Source organism: Miscanthus floridulus, chromosome 7, assembly GCF_019320115.1.
Source record: "Miscanthus floridulus cultivar M001 chromosome 7, ASM1932011v1, whole genome shotgun sequence".
Classification (NCBI taxonomy): Eukaryota; Viridiplantae; Streptophyta; class Magnoliopsida; order Poales; family Poaceae; genus Miscanthus; species Miscanthus floridulus.
This window is the reverse complement of record NC_089586.1, coordinates 36,988,339-37,007,720: the sequence shown is the minus strand read 5'-3', so window position 1 is coordinate 37,007,720 and position 19,382 is coordinate 36,988,339. Positions and strand designations below refer to the sequence as shown.

Genomic DNA, 19,382 nt, shown 5'->3' with positions numbered 1-19,382 from the left:
CCGTGCCCGTGCCGGCGAGCTCACTGCGTGCCCTGGGCACCCGTGCTCCCTCCGTCCCTCCGTCCCTCGCCCATCCGCGACCGCCATGCAACTCCGTGCTCTCCAGCGACTCATCCTCTCACCGGAGACGAGGATGACAGCGGCGGCTCCGATGAGGTAGGTCAGTCCTTCTCTATATCTGATCCCTCCTCCCCTCCTCCTCCTCCTCCTTTGGATCTAAGCCCTCCTCGTCCCCCTCCTCTAGATCTGAGGGACATGGCAGTGACTAGGGTTCCGGCGAGCTTTGGGGCCCAATTCCCTCCTCCCTCTGTCGAGCTCAAGGTGATAGGGCAGGGGCTGTTTTTGTACGCTTTTTTTCTTGTTTCTCCCGTGTTGCAATGGGTTTTTTTGGATGTTGCAAAAGATGATTTTCGAATGTTGCAATGGGATTTTTGGGTCGTTGCAACAGATGTTTTTCGAATGTTGCAATGGAATTTTTGAGTCGTTGTAACAGATGCTTTTGCGATGTTGCAGTACTTCTGCTTGAGATGTTGCAGTACATAATTTTCGATGTTGCATCACATAATTTTCAATGTAGCAGTACATATTTTTTTGTTGTTGCAGTACATTTTTTTGATGTTGTAGTGCATGTTTTTCAATGTTGCACTATATATTTTTGCGATGTTGCAGTTTTATATCCCGATGTTGCACTACATAGTTTTTTCATATGTTTGCAATGTTGCACTTGAAGTGTTTCGTACTCTTTTGGGACAAGGGCGCGGTGGGGTCACGGGGGTGTGTTGGGGAACTGGGAACAGGGGTGCAATGGGGAGCGGAGGACAGTGCGGGTTCCGTTACGCATGGGGAGGATGAGAGTTCCGTTCTATTCACGTGTGGAGGGCGGGCAGGTTTGGGAAAGGGACCGGTGCCCGACGCATTCGCACGCCGAACGTCCGGACGCTAGAATCACTGTATACACCGATACACATCAGCCAGAAAGAGGTGGTGCAGGCGTCCCGCTGGCTTGGTAGAACGGGAGGAAGCATCACAGCACACCCCTTTGGTGGTGGCCGTGCACACCGTCGTCCATGTTGGTGAGCCTGTAGGAGAGCGAATCTCACCAAGCAATTGCAATGACCTTCTCAGGTTTTTATTGCGCTGTAGAACCAATACATCTCATCATGACAGGACGACCATGGCACCAGCCACCAGTTAGTATGAACTTCCATGGCCACTTGGCCAGTTACAAACTACTTTCACTCGCTATTATTACAAGAACTTGGTAGAGTTCTAGCTAGATCGACGCGTTACTAGGGTTCAAGACGCAGTATTTTATTTCTATGTACAGTTGCACCTTGCACGAGTGCACGACATCCCTTAGCTGCTAAACTTTAGCTTAGAAGACAGGGCAAGCCAGTGACGAATCTAGGATTTTAGCTTAGGGTATGCCGTCTAAAAAATTTCATATACAATTCGATGAACCCTAGTAATTCAGCAATAATTGTAAATTTTGCAACATGGTTCGGTAAATTCAAGGACATGAGTGCACCGTGCACTAGATCATTGCCGGCGGCCCACACATAGCGCAAGCGTCTCGCTGTCTCCCAAGGGCAGGTGCTCCCTCATGACCCTTGTGGTCCGCAGTCGGTGGGGAGCAGGATCAGCCCGCGCTTCCTGATACCATGTAGAAGAGAAATAGGAGCCAATAACATGTATTGATCTCAATGAATGAATATATAGTACATCGATGGAGGTTGCTATGTTTAGCAACTGTCCCTAGTCAAAGCACTATGTGTGCGTGTGGTGATCGTGGTGACCGCGCACTCTGGTGGCTGCGGTGACCGAGTCTATATCCTCAACACCACTCTCCCCACGCCGTACGCCCACCCGTCCTCCGGCCGTGCCACCTTGCTGACCACGTACCACACCTTGAGCCGCGCCGGCCGCCGGGTGTGCAGCAGCCCAGCGGTCAATCCCCTCCCGCAGGAGCATGTCGTCCTCCGTCCAGTTTGCGTACACGAGATGCATCTCCGTGTCGTCCTCGAGCTGGTCCCTCAGCATGGCCTGGATCACCTGGTACACCGGCGTGATGCCTGCCCCGCCGTCGATCATGGCGAGCCTGCGCGCTCACCGGCTCTCGCCGTTCACCACGAAGCCGCCGCGGCCGGCGTACTCGATGTGCCCTATAAGGCCCTTGATGTCAATGGTCGCGCCGAGCTGCAGGGAGTCTAGGTACTGCGACATGAGACCGCCGCTGGGTACTTGGGGTCCTCGCCCTTGAAGTATATCTTGATTAGGAGCTCGATGTGGCAGACCTCGTCGACGGGGCTCATGGGCATTTAGCTTAGAAGACAGGGCAAGCCAGTGACGAATCTAGGATTTTAGCTTAGGGTATGCCGTCTAAAAAATTTCATATACAATTCGATGAACCCTAGTAATTCAGCAATAATTGTAAATTTTGCAACATGGTTCGGTAAATTCAAGGACATGAGTGCACCGTGCACTAGATCATTGCCGGCGGCCCACACATAGCGCAAGCGTCTCGCTGTCTCCCAAGGGCAGGTGCTCCCTCATGACCCTTGTGGTCCGCAGTCGGTGGGGAGCAGGATCAGCCCGCGCTTCCTGATACCATGTAGAAGAGAAATAGGAGCCAATAACATGTATTGATCTCAATGAATGAATATATAGTACATCGATGGAGGTTGCTATGTTTAGCAACTGTCCCTAGTCAAAGCACTATGTGTGCGTGTGGTGATCGTGGTGACCGCGCACTCTGGTGGCTGCGGTGACCGAGTCTATATCCTCAACACCACTCTCCCCACGCCGTACGCCCACCCGTCCTCCGGCCGTGCCACCTTGCTGACCACGTACCACACCTTGAGCCGCGCCGGCCGCCGGGTGTGCAGCAGCCCAGCGGTCAATCCCCTCCCGCAGGAGCATGTCGTCCTCCGTCCAGTTTGCGTACACGAGATGCATCTCCGTGTCGTCCTCGAGCTGGTCCCTCAGCATGGCCTGGATCACCTGGTACACCGGCGTGATGCCTGCCCCGCCGTCGATCATGGCGAGCCTGCGCGCTCACCGGCTCTCGCCGTTCACCACGAAGCCGCCGCGGCCGGCGTACTCGATGTGCCCTATAAGGCCCTTGATGTCAATGGTCGCGCCGAGCTGCAGGGAGTCTAGGTACTGCGACATGAGACCGCCGCTGGGTACTTGGGGTCCTCGCCCTTGAAGTATATCTTGATTAGGAGCTCGATGTGGCAGACCTCGTCGACGGGGCTCATGGGCATGTACGCGCGCATGCAGAGCTTCACGTGCCTGCCGGTCGGCAGGCCGAGCTTCTGGTCCGGCGATAGCAGCGCGGTCCAGAAGAGGCGCACGTTGCAGGACAGGCTCTTCTTGTCGACGAGCTGGCACCTGACCTTCTCCCGTGGGTTGGAGAGCGCGATGGTCGACACTGGCAGCGGCGCCGGCGTGGCTACAGCAGGGGCCTCGTCGATGGCCCTAAGATCGGCGTGGCTGTTCTGTGGGGAGTAGTCGTTGCCGGTGATAACTAGCTCGCCAACGCGGTGCATCTCGAGGAGGCCGCCAGCCTTGTCCGAGTGGATGGCGTCGAACTCACCATGTAAAAAACGGTTCGTAGCAACGGAATAATTTTTTTTAGGGGCGGTCGGTGATAGAGCTATCCCTATAGTGACGTGCTCGGGAGCCCAGAGACCAGCCGCCCCTAGAAATGGAACAGTAGGGGCGGTTGGTCATACGAGCCGTCCCCTACAAATAGGTCGGATTTGTAGGGGCGACTCACTCACCAACCGCCTCTGGTATTACTATTTATAGGGGCGGCTTGTGATTGAGCCGCCCCTACAAATATCGACGTATAAATACCTCCGATTTGTAGGGGCGGCTCAATCACCAGCCGCCCTTATAAATGATCCACATATAAAGCAAACTGCAACACATTCTTCCTCCTCGGGTTACTCACTCCAACCTATGAAAGAAAGGTGGGAAGGTCTTGGACACCTTCTAAAAATTACTCTACTAAGGGGGAAAGATTTTGGTCTTAAATCCTTTGGTGGAGATGTTGTAGACGGTAAGAAAATGCTATTCCATACTTTTTTGAAGTTTTAATGGTTGGTTAGTGAGTAATTAGAGTTTTATTTCTCTCTCTCTCTTCTATAGTGCTTGAGCTACTTATGAAGCAAATTAGACCTAAGTTTTGAATGTATTAGGGTAAATTAGGGAGGGGAACAAGATCATACCCTTATTTGGTCCATGTTTCTTGATTTTAGTGAACAATTAGTTAGTTTTATGGATGTTTTATGTGCATATAGATCTAGATCTAGGGTTTATTTTTATTTTATTAATTTCAGTTTTGTAAATTTGTGTTCGATGAAATTGGACTAGGGTTTGCATGAAAGATATTGATAAAATATAATTGTTGCTAATTGTTGTCTTTGAAATTATTTATTGTAATCAACAAATATGTATTTTAATTATTTATGGATAAATCGGCTATTAATAATTTTTCTTCTACCATGGTGTGTTTGTATGCTTCATATAATTATATTTGATTTATATTCATATATATCTGAAGTATATACAATTATTCTAAAGTAATTATTAATTTGATTCATTTTTATATATATCTGAATAAGTAGTCCTTTAATGTTTGTTTTGTTGTTGTTGTAAAAGATAGAATATAGGAACTCTTAAATGTATGGTTCGTTAAGGTTCAAGGTAGGTTTTCGTGAAGAGGTGGATAAATTTATTAAAGCCGTAAAGAAGTATGCAACGATATTGACAGAGAATAAGGATACAATTATTTATCCCTGTAAAGATTGCAAGAACCGTATGGCATGGACAGATGTGACTATCATCAGATCACATTTGATTATACGAGGATTTGTTGAGGACTACACAGTGTGGATTCATCATGGTGAAACAGTTATTGTTAACGACGAGGATAAGGAGGAATACGACGATGAAACCCTAGAATCTCTGTCCCAATATTCAGCAGAGCTTGATGCACGAATGGATTCGGAGTTTGACAAAGAACAAGGTAGTGATGCTGGTGGTTGGGATGGTAACGACGAAGGTGGTGCCAATAATGATGGTGGAGCACGTGTCGGGGATGAAGATGATTTAGAGGACATGATTCGAGCCATTGGACCAGAAATTTTACTAAATAGCTCGAAAGGTCTAGAAAATTTAGAAATGGTGACAAAAGCATCGAAGGAGACTGTGTATGGTGTTGAAAAGGGCTGTCCGACACATTGGATATTGCTACGTTTTGTGCTTGAGCTACTCATCCTGAAGGCTAAGTACAGCTAGTCAGACTGTAGTTTCAATGATCTATTGCATCTCCTGTCATGGGTGCTGCCACAATCAAACTCAGTTCCCGTCAACACATACCAAGCGAAGAAGGTCATAAGTCCATTGACAATGGGGGTTGAAAAAAATCCATGCATGCCCCAACCACTGTATACTTTTTCGTGGCGAAACGTTCAAGTCACTGGATAAATGTCCCTGGTGTGGGGCTAGCCGGTACAAGAACAATGACCTTTACGGTGGGGACGAAGCCTCCACAGGGAAAAGAAGGAATAAGAAGGGTATAAAAAAGGTGGTACAAGAATCTCAGCCCCCAGAGAACACTCCATTAGGCAACAATGCAAAGTAGAGAAGAATTCCTACCTTGTTAATGTGGTACCTGCCAGTGACCGATCGCTTGAGACGTATCTTCCTAAACCCTAAAGAAGCCGCACTCATGACATGGTGGGATGATGAGCGCAATGTGGATGATGATAAGATTGCACACCCGGCTGATTGTAGTCAGTGGCAAAGGTTCGATGAGAAGCACAAAGAATTCAACGATGACCCAAGGAATGTATGTTTTGGATTGATCACCGATGGAATGTATCCCTTCAATGAGAGGACGTCATAACGGAGAACACGTGTACAGAATGGTGAAAAACATACACGTCGTCTATGGAAAGAAGAATCTGGATGGGACGAATAGAGATAGAAGCACAACTCCTGTTGAAGGCGTACCTTTCAAGAAACAATCGATCTTCTTTCAGTATCTACCTTATTGGCCAGACTTGGAGATCCCCCATGCCATTGATGCTATGCACGTGGAGAAAAATGTCTTTGAGAGTCTTATTGCTACCTTGATGGACATAGGCAAGTCAAAGGATGGTCTGAAAGCACGGAAAGACATAGTGCAGCTAAACATGATGCCACAGCTTCACCCGGTACCTGAGGCTAATGGAAAATACACTCTGCTCGCGGCGTGCTTCAACCTAACACCAGACGAGAAGAGAGCTATATGCACTTTCCTGAGGGGGGGTCAAAGTCCCGACTGGGTTTTCAGCAAATGTGAAGAAGCTAGTGTCGATGAAGGACTTGTCAATAACACACTGCAAGGCTCATGATTGTCATGTGATGTTGATAGTATTTCGACCTATTGCAATCAGGGCTATAAAGCCAGAGTTCATGAAAATGGCCATCACCCACATGTGCTACTTCTTTTCGAAGATCTCACAGAAGACGATTGGCAAGCAAGAGCTGAGTGACCTACATAAATTTATGGTGGAGACACAAAACCAACTAAAGATGTGTTTACCTTCTGTTTTTTTTGATATAATGCCATATCTCATGATTCACATGGTTCATCAGATACATGCATTGGGCCCTTTCTACTTGTATGAAATATGGTCCTACGAGCGGTTCATGTCGGTTCTAAGTCGATACGTGCATAATCGAGCATACCCAGAGGGCTCCATTATAGAGAGTTACAATACTGAAGAAGTTGTCGAGTGTTATCAAGAGTACCTAAAAGTAAAGAAAGGGATTGGTAACCCTATTCTCGTCATAAGGGTAGGCTAACTGGGAAGGGCACCAGTGGTAGAAAAGTGTTCACCGACCATGATTATAAAGAGGTGAGTCGAGCGCATTACAGTGTCTTGCAGAGTACACAACTGATGCAACCGTACATTGATGAACACTTGGCTATCATTATGGCGGAGAGAAATGGCCGTTCGGACGATTGAGTCATGAAACAACACAAGCAACGACTAACTACATGGTTGAAGGACCAAAACATACCGCCTGGAGAAACTATAGACTCTATTACCATCAGTACGTGTGTGTTTATAAGACTTCATTTATGCATGCGTGTGAGACTATATATTTATATATGTGTGTAAGACTACATATTTTTATATGTGTGTGAGACTATATTTATGCATGTGTGTGAGACTATCCTTTACAACATCCAGATGAATCTATTTCAACATCCACTCTATTACTACTAAAACTTTATGGAATCACTTAACACTGTTCAAATTTTATCAAATAAAAAGATGACCAAAATAAAATTTGTAGATAGTGATGTGTTCAATAACTTTTATATTCATCACCTTTACAGCTGAAATTATTTATTGGTTGAAAATCATGTTTGAAGCTGTTATTTTCTGAAATTCAAAATTTAAATTGTTCAAAATTAGTGACAAAGATAGATGACTAGACTAAAATGATAGAACATGATTTTAGAAATTTTTAGGAAAAAAACCATCACATTTGAAGTTAGTATGAGGGAGAAAAACTAGTTACAAGTTTCAGCCACAGATTAAAAAGAGAAATCACACTTGTTCATCATTGATCATCATGAACAGTTATGATTTTTCTTTTTAATCTCTGGGTAAAATTTGTAACTAGTCTTTCTCCCTCATACTAACTCCAAATGTGATGATTTTTTCCTAAAATTTTCTAAAATCATGCCCTATCAAGTTACTGTGTTGATTTGGTCATTCTTTTCATTTGACAAAGTTTGAGCACTTCAAATTTTCAAATTTAAAAAAAATGACAAGTTCGAATGAGATTTTCAACCATTAAATAATTTCAGCTGAAAAAGTGATGAATACCAAAGTTGTATAACTCATCAAGATCTACCACTTTTATTTTAATCATTTCTTTATCTGACAAAGTGATAGTAAACATTGTTCACATATCAACAAGTTTCTCGTATAGTTTATGAAACTATCAGTCATATGTGAATTTGTGAACAATGTTTACTAATACTTTGTCACATAAAGAAGTGACCAAAATAAAAGTTGTAGATAGTGATGAGTTCAACAACTTTTATGTTCATGACTTTTATTGTTGAAATCATTTAAGGTTTCAAAATCTTGTTTGAAGTTTCCATTTATTGAAATTCAAAATTTCAACTATACAAACTTGATCAAATGAAAATATGATCAAAATAAGAGTTGTACATATTGATGAGTTCTACAACTTTGGTATTCATGAGTTTTTTAGCTGAAATCATTTACTCTTTCAAAATATTATTTCAAGTTGAAATTGTTTGAATTTCAAATTTTGAATCGTGCAAACAAAGTCACATGACAAGATGACCAAAATAAAAGTTGTACATGTTGATGAGTTATACATCTTTTATGTTAACAATATTTTTATTTTATTTCATTTCATGTTATAAAATTGTAGTCGAAGTTTTAAAATTTAAATTTTTAATTTTTGTTTTCTATATTATTTTGACTACAATTGTTTATATATATATTTCTTCATATATAGAATAATACAAAATATTATATTTGTGCATATATATAATTGTTTTTATATTACTTTGTGTTTTTTTGTGATATAAAAAATACAGAATTAATAATTTAATAAAATAGACAATATTTGTAGGGACGGCTGGATCAGGAACCGCTCCTACAAGTGTATTTGTAGGGACGGCTGGATGAGGAACCGCCCATACAAATCGTCCTGAGTATAAAAACAAGGGCACACAGGTGAAAATGTGTTGGACGCACTCTTCTTCCTCCCGACGCCGTCAGGCTGCCCATCTCCACGGTGCTCTCTTCTTCCCCGCTGTCGTCGCCTTCCGGACCTCTCCCGACGCTCGTGCCCCATCTCCACAGCGGCTAGGGTTTTAGAGCCCCCGGGCGGCGGCGGTAGGGTTTTAGAGCCGCCGGCCGCCGCCTCCTCCCCATCTCCGTGCCGTCCACATCCACGTCCCGGTCCACCACCGCCTCATTTCCGACCTTGAGGTGCCGCGGGCCTGCTCCCCGCCCTCCCATGGTCCAGGTGCGTTGGCGTTCGTGCTCCCTCCCATGGCGAGCGGCCACAGTGCCAAGCTCTCCGGCGTCCGCACTCCTTCCCTAGTGTCCACACCTCCAATGGAGGGTGGCCCGGCTACCCATGCTCTCCGGCGTCCGCGCACCTCCATTGGCGTCCGCGCTCATCCATAGCTTCCCCTACACCTGATCGGTAATTTGGACCCACCACTACTGCTGCTCGCTGCTCGCTGCTCCATCACTTGCTCCTGATGCTTTACCCAATGTCATTGCCTTGGATTGCCTGTTGTTCCGTGGTATTCCGATCACTGTCATACGGGTTTGCCTATTATTAGGTTTAGCGAGTCTACATTCTATCCAGACCAAAATGTTGCCCTGCTGGTGTATTGAGGACTGATTAATATTACTTTTAAGACCTGATTATTAATATAGGGTTGCTCTATTTGTGAATGCTTATGTGCCTTGGTTTGTCAATGCAATCCTAGTAGCTCATGAGAAGGCAACTATGACAATCCTGCTGGTGTTTTTGTGAGTCTACATTCTATCTAGACCAAGAAGTATATCCAATTAGGGCACAAAATGTTGCCCTGCTGGTGTTTTGAGGACTGATTAATATTACTTTTAAGACCTGACTATTATTGTAGGGTTGCTCTATTTGTGAATGCTTATGTGCCTCGGTTTGTCAATGCAATCCTAGTAGGTCATGAGAAGGTAGCTATGACATTGTATAGACTAGCCTCTTTAGGCTTGCTTGACAGATAAATTTTCCCACCAAATTATGGGTCAGCAGCTAAAAAATTATGTGTCTTAGCTTTAGAAAGATTACATTAGCATGTTTCTGTGAGTTGTCATCTTGACTAATTGTTATCGCCTTTTAGAAGATGCATTATCAAAGGCTGTTTAGTTGATGGTGTGTTGTGTTTCATGCAGTGATTTCAAGATGAAAGGTCAATCTCGTTTTAAGACTAGATTACCTATTTTGTAGCTTATATTTGTGTTGTGTTTTATGCTTATTTATGGGTTGGGAATGGCTGTTTTCTTTTATTTTTTAGGAATGGTCTTAGCAATGTTGCAGTGTCTTACTACATATGTTTTGGAGCAAATGAGTTTACGGTGCCACGCTTTCATAGTTTCAGCCATGTGTAGGGTTAACTTATATGCTAATATTACTATTTTTACATCCTAGGACTCAATGTAATTTTTTCCAAATCATAGTGTAGTTTTAGTATTTTTTTGTTGGTGTAAGTTTTTGTTTTTGAGTTTTATGAATTGTGCTTAGGTGATCAACCTTATGCAATGAAAGATAGCTGATTTGTGTTCTTTTGCATATTCTCTACTGCTTGTTCTTTATTTTTTTTCTTTTTTTGATCTTTTTTATGTGCTATTTGAACTATGCTCATTTACCCTGTAGTTACTTTATAGTAGTGAACTATGCTATCTTTTGATCTAGCAAATGGGTTGGTTATAGAGTTATCTAAGTGGCTGCTGCTCTTAACTTCAGTTCAGTTATCGATTGAGCTCTTCGTATTTTGACTAAAATGTGGCAATCCAGCTTTTGATCTGTAGATCAAAATCTGGTAACTGAAATGTGAAAATCTGGTTGATAGAGAAAGTCCTCTCTAGCTGCTGGCTCAACTTGGCTCAACTGCTGGCTGCTACACTGTTGGCTGCTACTTCTATACTACTGTCCTACTACTACAACAACAACAACAACAATAACTACTACTACTACTACTACTACTACTACTACTACTACTACTACTACTACTACTACTACTACTACTACTACTACTACTACTACTACTACTACTACTACTACTACTACTACTACTGTTCTACTACTACTCTATACTACTCTAGTGTTGGTTGCTGCCCTGCCCTCTTCCCTATATTACTAAGTGGCTCCTGCTATACTACTATCCTACTACTCCTCTACTACTCTCAACTGCACTACTAAGTGGCTCTGCTCGTGTACTACTCCTGCTATACTACTATTCTACTACTACTCAACTACTCTCTACTCTACTACTACTGTACTACTCTCTACTCTACTACTACTCTACTGCTATACTATTGTCCTACTACTGTCCTAGACTACTCTGCTGAACTACTACCACTCTACTTGCTACTGCTAGCTACTCCTACTACTACTAGCTGGCTGCTACTCTACTCTCTTCCCTAGCTGCTGGCTGCTACTCTACTCACTTCCCTATACTACTAAGTGGCTGCTACTAAGTGTCTCACTTCTACTACTCTATCTATGACTACTACTATATCTAAGTGGCTGCTGCTCTTAACTTCAGTTCAGATATCGATTGAGTTCCCCGTATTTTGACTGAAATGTGGCAATCCAGCTTTTGATATGCAGATCAAAATCTGGTAACCAAAATGTGAAAATCTGGTTGATAGACAAAGTCCTCTCTAGCTGCTGGCTCAACTTGGCTCAACTGCTGGCTGTTACTTCTATACTACTGTCCTACTACTACTACTACTACTACTGTTCTACTACTACTCTATACTACTCTAGTGTTGGCTGCTGCTCTGCCATCTTCCCTATGCTACTAAGTGGCTCACTTCTACTACTCTATCTATGACTACTACTGTATCTAAGTGGCTGCTGCTCTTAACTACTGGCTGCTACACTTCTCTACTCCTCCTCTACTCTACTCCTCTACTATTACTCTATCTACTATTACTCTTCCTCTACTCTAATCCATTATTTACCACATCTAAGTTACCAGATTTTGATCTACAGGAGTCTTCCAATCATGTGGCAGCAGTCAACTTCTATCCTCTATGTTTGGAAAGCAGCAACTGCTTTTTTTACACCTTTTCCTCTCTATATTTGTTAAGCTGTTGTTGCTTTTTTTTTGCCAAATCTTCCCTCTCCTCTCCTCTCCTTTGTTTTGCCGATGATGAAATTGTCTAAGTCCATACATTATATGGAATATGAGCTGATGATCAAGAACTTATGAGGAACTTGGCATCATTAGCAGCCGCCCCTACATTACCTTCTCCTCTCTTCTCTGTTATGATGCCTTGATGCTCCAAGTTCAAGATCAGATAATGATTGACATGTTTCTAAGGCCTCTACTACCGCTACTATTCGTTTTTTTATATATTGTTGTTTTATAGGACTACTTTGGTTTATAGATCTTTTTGATTTCTTATACCTTCTCGCGTACCTAAAGCACACTTTCTTGCATCTATTAGAACAAAACACAAAATAATGTCGCGGACACCAGACAGTGCAGCCCGATGCCCCGAGCATGATGAGCAGCCAACCTATGAGGAGCAAGCACTAGAGGACCATCTTACTTAGGAGCAGTTCGATAATGAGGTAGAAAAGGATATAGAAGTGATGCTTACTCAGAAGCAGTGTGACGAGGAGCAAGGGAGAGCAGAAGGAAGAGCAGGAGAGGCTGCTGAAGGTGAAGAAGTTGATGATGATGATGAGGACTCAGAAGAGGGATATATAAGTCCCGAGGATCCTTTCCCACGTGAAGCCAGAAGGAGGCCAACGGAGAAAGATTTGAACAAGGATTTTGACCCGAATGAGGAGGTAGGGAAAAAGCCTTAGCTTGTAAATTTTGCTAAAGCTTTGGCTGTGTTACCTCTGCTAACACTTTGACCTATCGTATATATAGGTCCCTCCTAAAACTCGGAAAAGACGATGTCGACGTCCGCGACATCTCGCTGGACAAGATGGAGTAGAGAAAAGGAGAGCAGAGGCAACAACCATAGAGACGGATCACGATGCCTCTGCTCCACAACCTCAAGACACAACGACGACTACTGGATGCCTTTCGCTGGACAAGACGGAGTAGAGGAAAGGAGAGCAGAGGCAACAGCTTGAGGAAAGACCCTCAAGCTATAGCCCAAACAAATTTTAATTACCCTAAACAGTGGGAACTGGATGCCAAAGAGCTAGCTGCTGCAAAGACTCTTCGGGAGAAAGAGCACATCCATACGGCAAAACGAAGGAAAGAGTCCCTTAAGGTTGCGGCATACATTGCCATAGCTTTCAAAATTCTCCAACAGCACTCTACTATATGGCTACCATACAACTTCGAGTAAGTTCAACTCTATACTTAAAGCTTTGTTCGATATATTATATTCGATGCAAAAGAGCTTATCTAGTTTTATGATTAAATCCATGCAATAATCACTGGATTTGTATAGCCGTTGATGTTGGGAGGAGCATGACATGGGTCTTTGATTCAATAGATAGGGACCCGGTGACATACAAAGACTTCATATCGATTCTCAAGATGTATACATATCGACAATCATCATTACCTTATATGTTTGTATACATACTTGTAACATTCACTTTTAGATACTAACAAGTTGTATTTGCTAAAATAATTCGAACAGGGCATTTAGGTTCTATGTCACTAACCATCACGGAAGGCATGATCCAGCAAGGAAGGAAAAGCTGGCTATAAAAACACTATGTGCGGTAAGTGTAACTTACTTCTTCAGTACTCCATTACATGGCTGTCAAAAGCATTACTTAATATTTTCATATGCAAAACACACAGTGCCCCAAGCAAAAGCCTGGGAGTGTACATTGTGGATGCTATATATGTTCTATGATGAGTAACACCGGTGCCTACAGGAGACACCCCTTAAGGGTAAGTTTGAACTTATTCACCTGTAGTATAAAACTACGTACATGGTATGAAATACTAAACCAAAATTTGTTCTCTTGTAGTGGAAAGAAGAGAAAGAAATGAAAAGAGACCCATACAAGGATGACCAACTCTTAGAGCTTATCGACGACCTTTGCAACTTCATATTGGACCAGATTGTACACGTCAAAGGCGCCTACCATGATCGAGAGTCTGACTTAGGTAAAAATCCTCAGTACCAACATCTTCGTGAGACTGAAAGGCTAGCTCTAGGACGTTGATAACAATGTGTATGGAATTTGACATTGGTTTTACCTTGTGAATTATGTCTATTTAATGATGGATTGTATATATTCTTGTGAATTGGACTTGTAATTGTAGTTTATATAATACTCTTGTGCTTGTAGTCTAAGGGGTTTAGAACGCTGGTCGTGAGGCGTTCGGCAACGCGAACGCGGTTCGGAACGTTGGTCGCGTGGCGTTCGGCAACGCGAACGTGGTTCGGAACGTTGGTCACGGGGCGTTCGGCAACACGAACGCTGGATGGAATACGCGGAAACAAACAGTGTTCTGGTCGAATTTGAATTGTAAATTTGAATTTTTTTTACGAGAAAACATACTGTAGCCGCCCCTACAAACAGGTATTATAGGGACGGCTGGTACTACAGCCGCCCCTACAAATCGATTTGTAGTGGCGGCCTGAGAACCGCCCCTACAAATGCACGATTTGTATAGACGGTTTGGTAGGGGCGGCTGGCCAAACCGCCCTTACAAAGGGTTATGAGCCGCCTCTAAAAAAATGTTTCTGTAGTAGTGACTCCTCGGTGCAGTTGCGGTGCCGGCGTTGATGAGGATGCTGTCGGCAGTCGGCACCGCCGGGGCGGTCCTTGAGGAATCCCGTGCACGGTGGTGTAGCGTGAAGCAAAATACAGGGAGGCCAATTTGCAAAATCTGAACCAACATGTACACTGAAAACAGAGTGCAAAATCCATTTTACTGCAACTTGATGTTAGGATTGGTTTGTAGTACCTTGCATGGTTTTCTGTTCATATATTTCCTCAGCAGCTACGCATTACATCATTCCTAATATGCTGGAACTTCAGTTCATAATTAATATTGTAACTATGACAAGAAAAAAAAGATTAACACCCGAGAAGCGATAATTAAACATTTCAACCACCACATCTAATTCAAATGATGATATGATTTCAATGAAATAATTCCAGGGAGCTCAAAGTACGAATTTAGATGACAGTTACCATGGATTTTTCTTTTAACTCGGAGAAATATCCCAAAAACAAACGCAGATGTTGCATAGTTTAGTCTTCCAAACAGAACAGCAAAAGTCTAGCTGACAAGTGACCACATATCACAAGAAACCGTCACATTGAGTCCTAGGGCAAACATCAAGCTTCCTTGTAGCCAGTAAGAACCTGTGTAGAGACTTTTAGGAACATTTCTGAACATCACAGCCCACCAAGAGTTCAAATGTTGGATTGGAGGGTAGCTTGATCATCTGGCCGTCGCAAAACCTCTGGATATCAAAGACTATGCGTTCATCGGCAGGAGTCACAAAATTAATGGCAACATTCTGGTGAGCCCACCCCCTATGTCTGTACCTCACAATGTAGGCAGTCAGCATCTGAATGCTAGTTTTTCAAATGAGATCTTAGATGAACATAGTCAACCTACAGCTAGCACGTTGCTGGATATGCAAAGCCAATCTCTAGGTGGGAAAACTGCTCAGTGTACACAACCAGTAGAACAAACCATCGCTGAACCCAGACTAGTGTGTTGCCGGATAGGCAAAACCAATCACTGAACCTCGGACCAACACCGCAGATCCACAACAGGCCACGCCGATAGATGAGTAACTTGACTCAATTTCGACTCCGGTCCTGAAACCTTTGTTAGCTCTGGATTTTCAGCAAACAGATCCCAGCCAATGTGCCAGCCTACCGCAGAGCACAATTAAACGGCACAATATGAGACTAGCTCAAAAAGCGGTTGCAAATTCAGGAAAGGGGGCGATTGAGATTGCACAAGACCTTTTAGTCAGGAAATTGGGTGACCTTGGGGGCACAGATAATACAGTTTCAAACAAAGACCCAATCACTGAAGATTTTTTTGATTACTATGCGCAGCACTTTGCAAGGCCTATGGATAAGACCGCGATGGGCGCCATCCAGAACCTCATCGAGCAGGGTACCATGATCCAGAAGAAGAGCAGCTTCAATAACTGCAGCTGCGGCCCCAGGGCCGATGGTCTAGGAGCCAAGTTCCAATTGTTTAATGTTCAATGTCAGCCCCGCTGGTGCTGGGGGCATGGGTTGTATGCCCATTGTATCTTCATCGAGTAGTTGGTAGAGCTAGATGTGGCACCAGGATCGAACTTTGGATTTCCTGGTGGATGTGCGCCTGCTGGCCATGGAGCCTTCGGCGTAAAACTTGTTATCTCCGGATTTGGGGGGAGAATTTGGACCTGCTGGCTGTGTGGCCTTCGGCCCTCCCCGATTATGTTGGTTGTAAGCTCTAGACCTTGGGGGTGAACTCCGACCTGCTGGCTCTGTCGCCTTCGGCCAACCCCCAATCAACTTATGGCTTCTTAAGTGGATGGAACCTAAATGTCAGCTAAGAACTGCAACCTACTATGCTGGAACGTAAGAGGTCTAAATGACGGGGAAAAACGTGCATCTGTCCGAAACCAGATAATTGCTACCGGTGCCACAATCGTATGCCTTCAGGAAACTAAGATTAGTAATTGGACCCATAATCTTCTTGTCGATATGGTCGGTGCGGACATGGCCAGCAATGTGGCGTTCCTGCCCTCAGTGGGGACTTGTGGGGGTATCCTCTTGGTGGCAGCCAAACGTTTCTTCAAACTCGGCCAGCCCCAACTAACCAACAATACTGTCACAGCTAACATTACAATGCTAACTGAGAACAAGACATGGTCTATGACCGGGGTGTATGGACCACAAAGCGATGCGGACAAGGTCGCATTTCTTCAAGAAATTACAGACGTCAGCACTCGCGTCCTCCCGGCTTGGCTACTACTCGGCGATTTTAACTTAATCTTGAACGCGCATGAGAAAAACAATGCACGGGTAAATCTGCCAATGCTTAACAGATTCAAGGCGACAATCGACAACCTCGAACTAGCAAGGATCGAACTCAGGGGGAAGAAGTATACTTGGTCCAATGACCAACAATCGCCAACAATGACAAGAATCGATTATTTCTTCGCTTCGGCAGATTGGTTAGAGATGTTCCCAAGAACTGACCTCCGTGCGCTTGCATCGCTGGGTTCAGATCATAGCGCCCTTTTCCTACAGGGTGATGTGATCATGGATTTTTATAGAGGCTCCCGTTTTGAGTCTCATTGGGTACACATGCCAGGCTTTCTAGACACGGTGCAAGAAACTTGGTACAAGACAGTGAACACGCAAGATGCCATTTTACGTCTCCATGTGAAATTGTTGCGCACGGCCAAATCACTAAGAAATTGGAGGCGTAAATCACTAAGTAGATGGAAGCTGAGCTGGGCCATCCTGAACCTAACCCTGGCAAATTTGGAGAAGGCACAAGAAGAGAGAAGTCTAACACAGGAGGAGCTGGAGTTTAAAAAATATCTCAAGAATAAATCAATGGGTATGGCGGCTGTGCAAAAATCCGGAGCTCGTCAACATGCAAGATTATCCTGGATCCGGAGTGGGGACACTAACACATGGTTTTTCCAGCTGCATGCAAACATAAGAAAGAAGAAATCGTTCATTGCCTCTCTCAATGGGGAGTCCGGTGTAGCTATCTCGCAGGAGAATAAATCGAAGTTGGCTTTTGAACATTTCTCCAATCTTTTGGGAAAACCTAGTGTAAGAACCAGGGCCATTAATTGGACTGATCTCGGTTATGTGCGTCATGACCTGGAAGACCTTGATGCCCCAATCACCACACAGGAAATCGAGTCTGTAGTTAAAGACATGCAGTCTGAGAAGGCGCCCGGCCCTGATGGTTATATCGGGTGCTTCTATAAAAAGTGTTGGTCAATAGTCAAAGATGATTTGATACAAGCCATCATGAGTTTCTTTAATCTCCACACGTCAAAGCTTAATCTGATCAACACAGCCAACATAGTGCTGCTGCCCAAGACACATGATGCAGCATCACTATCAAAGTTTAGACTAATAAGCCTCATCAACAGTGTGGTGAAGATCATCACGAAATTACTAGCGAACAGATTGGCGCCACACATGAACGCCCTGGTCTCCAATGCACAGAATGCCTTTATTAAGAAGAGATGCATCTATGACAATTTTATATATGCACAATGGGTAATCCAATTATTGCATAAGAAAAAGAAGCCAACTCTCTTCATTAAATTAGATATCTCCAAGGCATTTGACTCCATTGGATGGAGTTTCCTACTTGAGGTACTTGAAAATCTGGGATTCAGCACTAAATGGAGAGACTGGATAGCGGCACTACTCGGAACGGCAACGTCAAGAATACTGATTAATGGGCAGCCGACAAAAGAGATCAAACACGCGAGAGGGCTAAGACAGGGGGACCCGCTATCACCTCTCTTGTTCATCCTTGCTATTGACCCTCTACAACGTATCATTGAGGTGGCGGCAAATAGGGACATCCTAAACCCGGTTTTGCCAACGGCGGCGAAGCTAAGGTGCTCACTCTATGCTGATGACGCTGCGATATTCGCCTCACCAAGTAATCTCGAAATTGAACATCTTCATAGGATCCTAAATTTCTTTGGGGATTGTTCGGGTCTCAGAATTAACATATCCAGGACAGAAATCTTCCCCATCAGGGTTGAGAACAATACGGTCACCCATCTGCTCCAAAATTTCCCTGGAAAAATTTGCACATTCCCTGGCAAATATCTTGGCCTTCCCCTCCATGTGAGAAAACTAAGGAAAATAGATGTACAACCTCTGCTAGATAAAGTCGGGGCAAGGTTGCCTGGTTGGAAAGGGAGGTTTCTATCTTCAACAGGGAGAGAGACGTTAGTCAAGATGGTGCTCTCTTCTCAACCAATTTACCACATGACAGCTTTCCCAGAGCAAAAGTGGTTGATTAAAAAGATTGACCGACTACGTAGAAGTTTCCTTTGGAGGGGGGAAACGCCTGATAAAGTCTATTGGGAGACATTCGATCGTAAACTGGCCAACATCCTATGTACCCAAAGTTAAAGGAGGTTGAGGGATCCTTGACCTGGAACGTTTCGCTCGTGCCTTACGGCTACGTTGGCTCTGGTTCAAATGGCGCCAAAAGGAAAAAGCGTGGAACAACCTTGATTTACCGTGTGACACCAGGGACAAGGATCTATTTGCGGCATCAACGGTGGTAATGATTGGCGATGGCAAAACGGCCACATTCTGGACCTCCTCTTGAGCACAAGGAAAACCCCTCAAGACCTTGGCGCCAACGTTATTCACGAAAGCGAAGAGAAAAAAAACATTATGGTTCAGAAGGCTTTGTAGGATAATAAATGGATATCACACATCCTCTCCATCCTGACAGCGGAAGAAATCCATGAGTACGTCCAGCTGTGGGAGACTGTCTAACATATTGAGTTAGATGCTGACAGGGAGGATAACATCGTATGGCGCTGGACAGCAGAGGGGGAGTATACAACCAAAAGCGCCTACCGCATCCAATT

At 44.1% G+C, this 19,382-nt stretch overlaps 2 pseudogenes; both read right to left on the bottom strand.

Moving 5' to 3' along the window:
- Positions 1 to 1,510: 1,510 nt before the first annotated feature.
- On the bottom strand, positions 1,511 to 2,312 carry LOC136465363 (nitrate reductase [NAD(P)H]-like; annotated as a pseudogene).
- A 462-nt stretch (positions 2,313 to 2,774) lies between these two features.
- On the bottom strand, positions 2,775 to 18,621 carry LOC136465362 (nitrate reductase [NAD(P)H]-like; annotated as a pseudogene).
- Between the last annotated feature and the right edge of the window lie 761 nt (positions 18,622 to 19,382).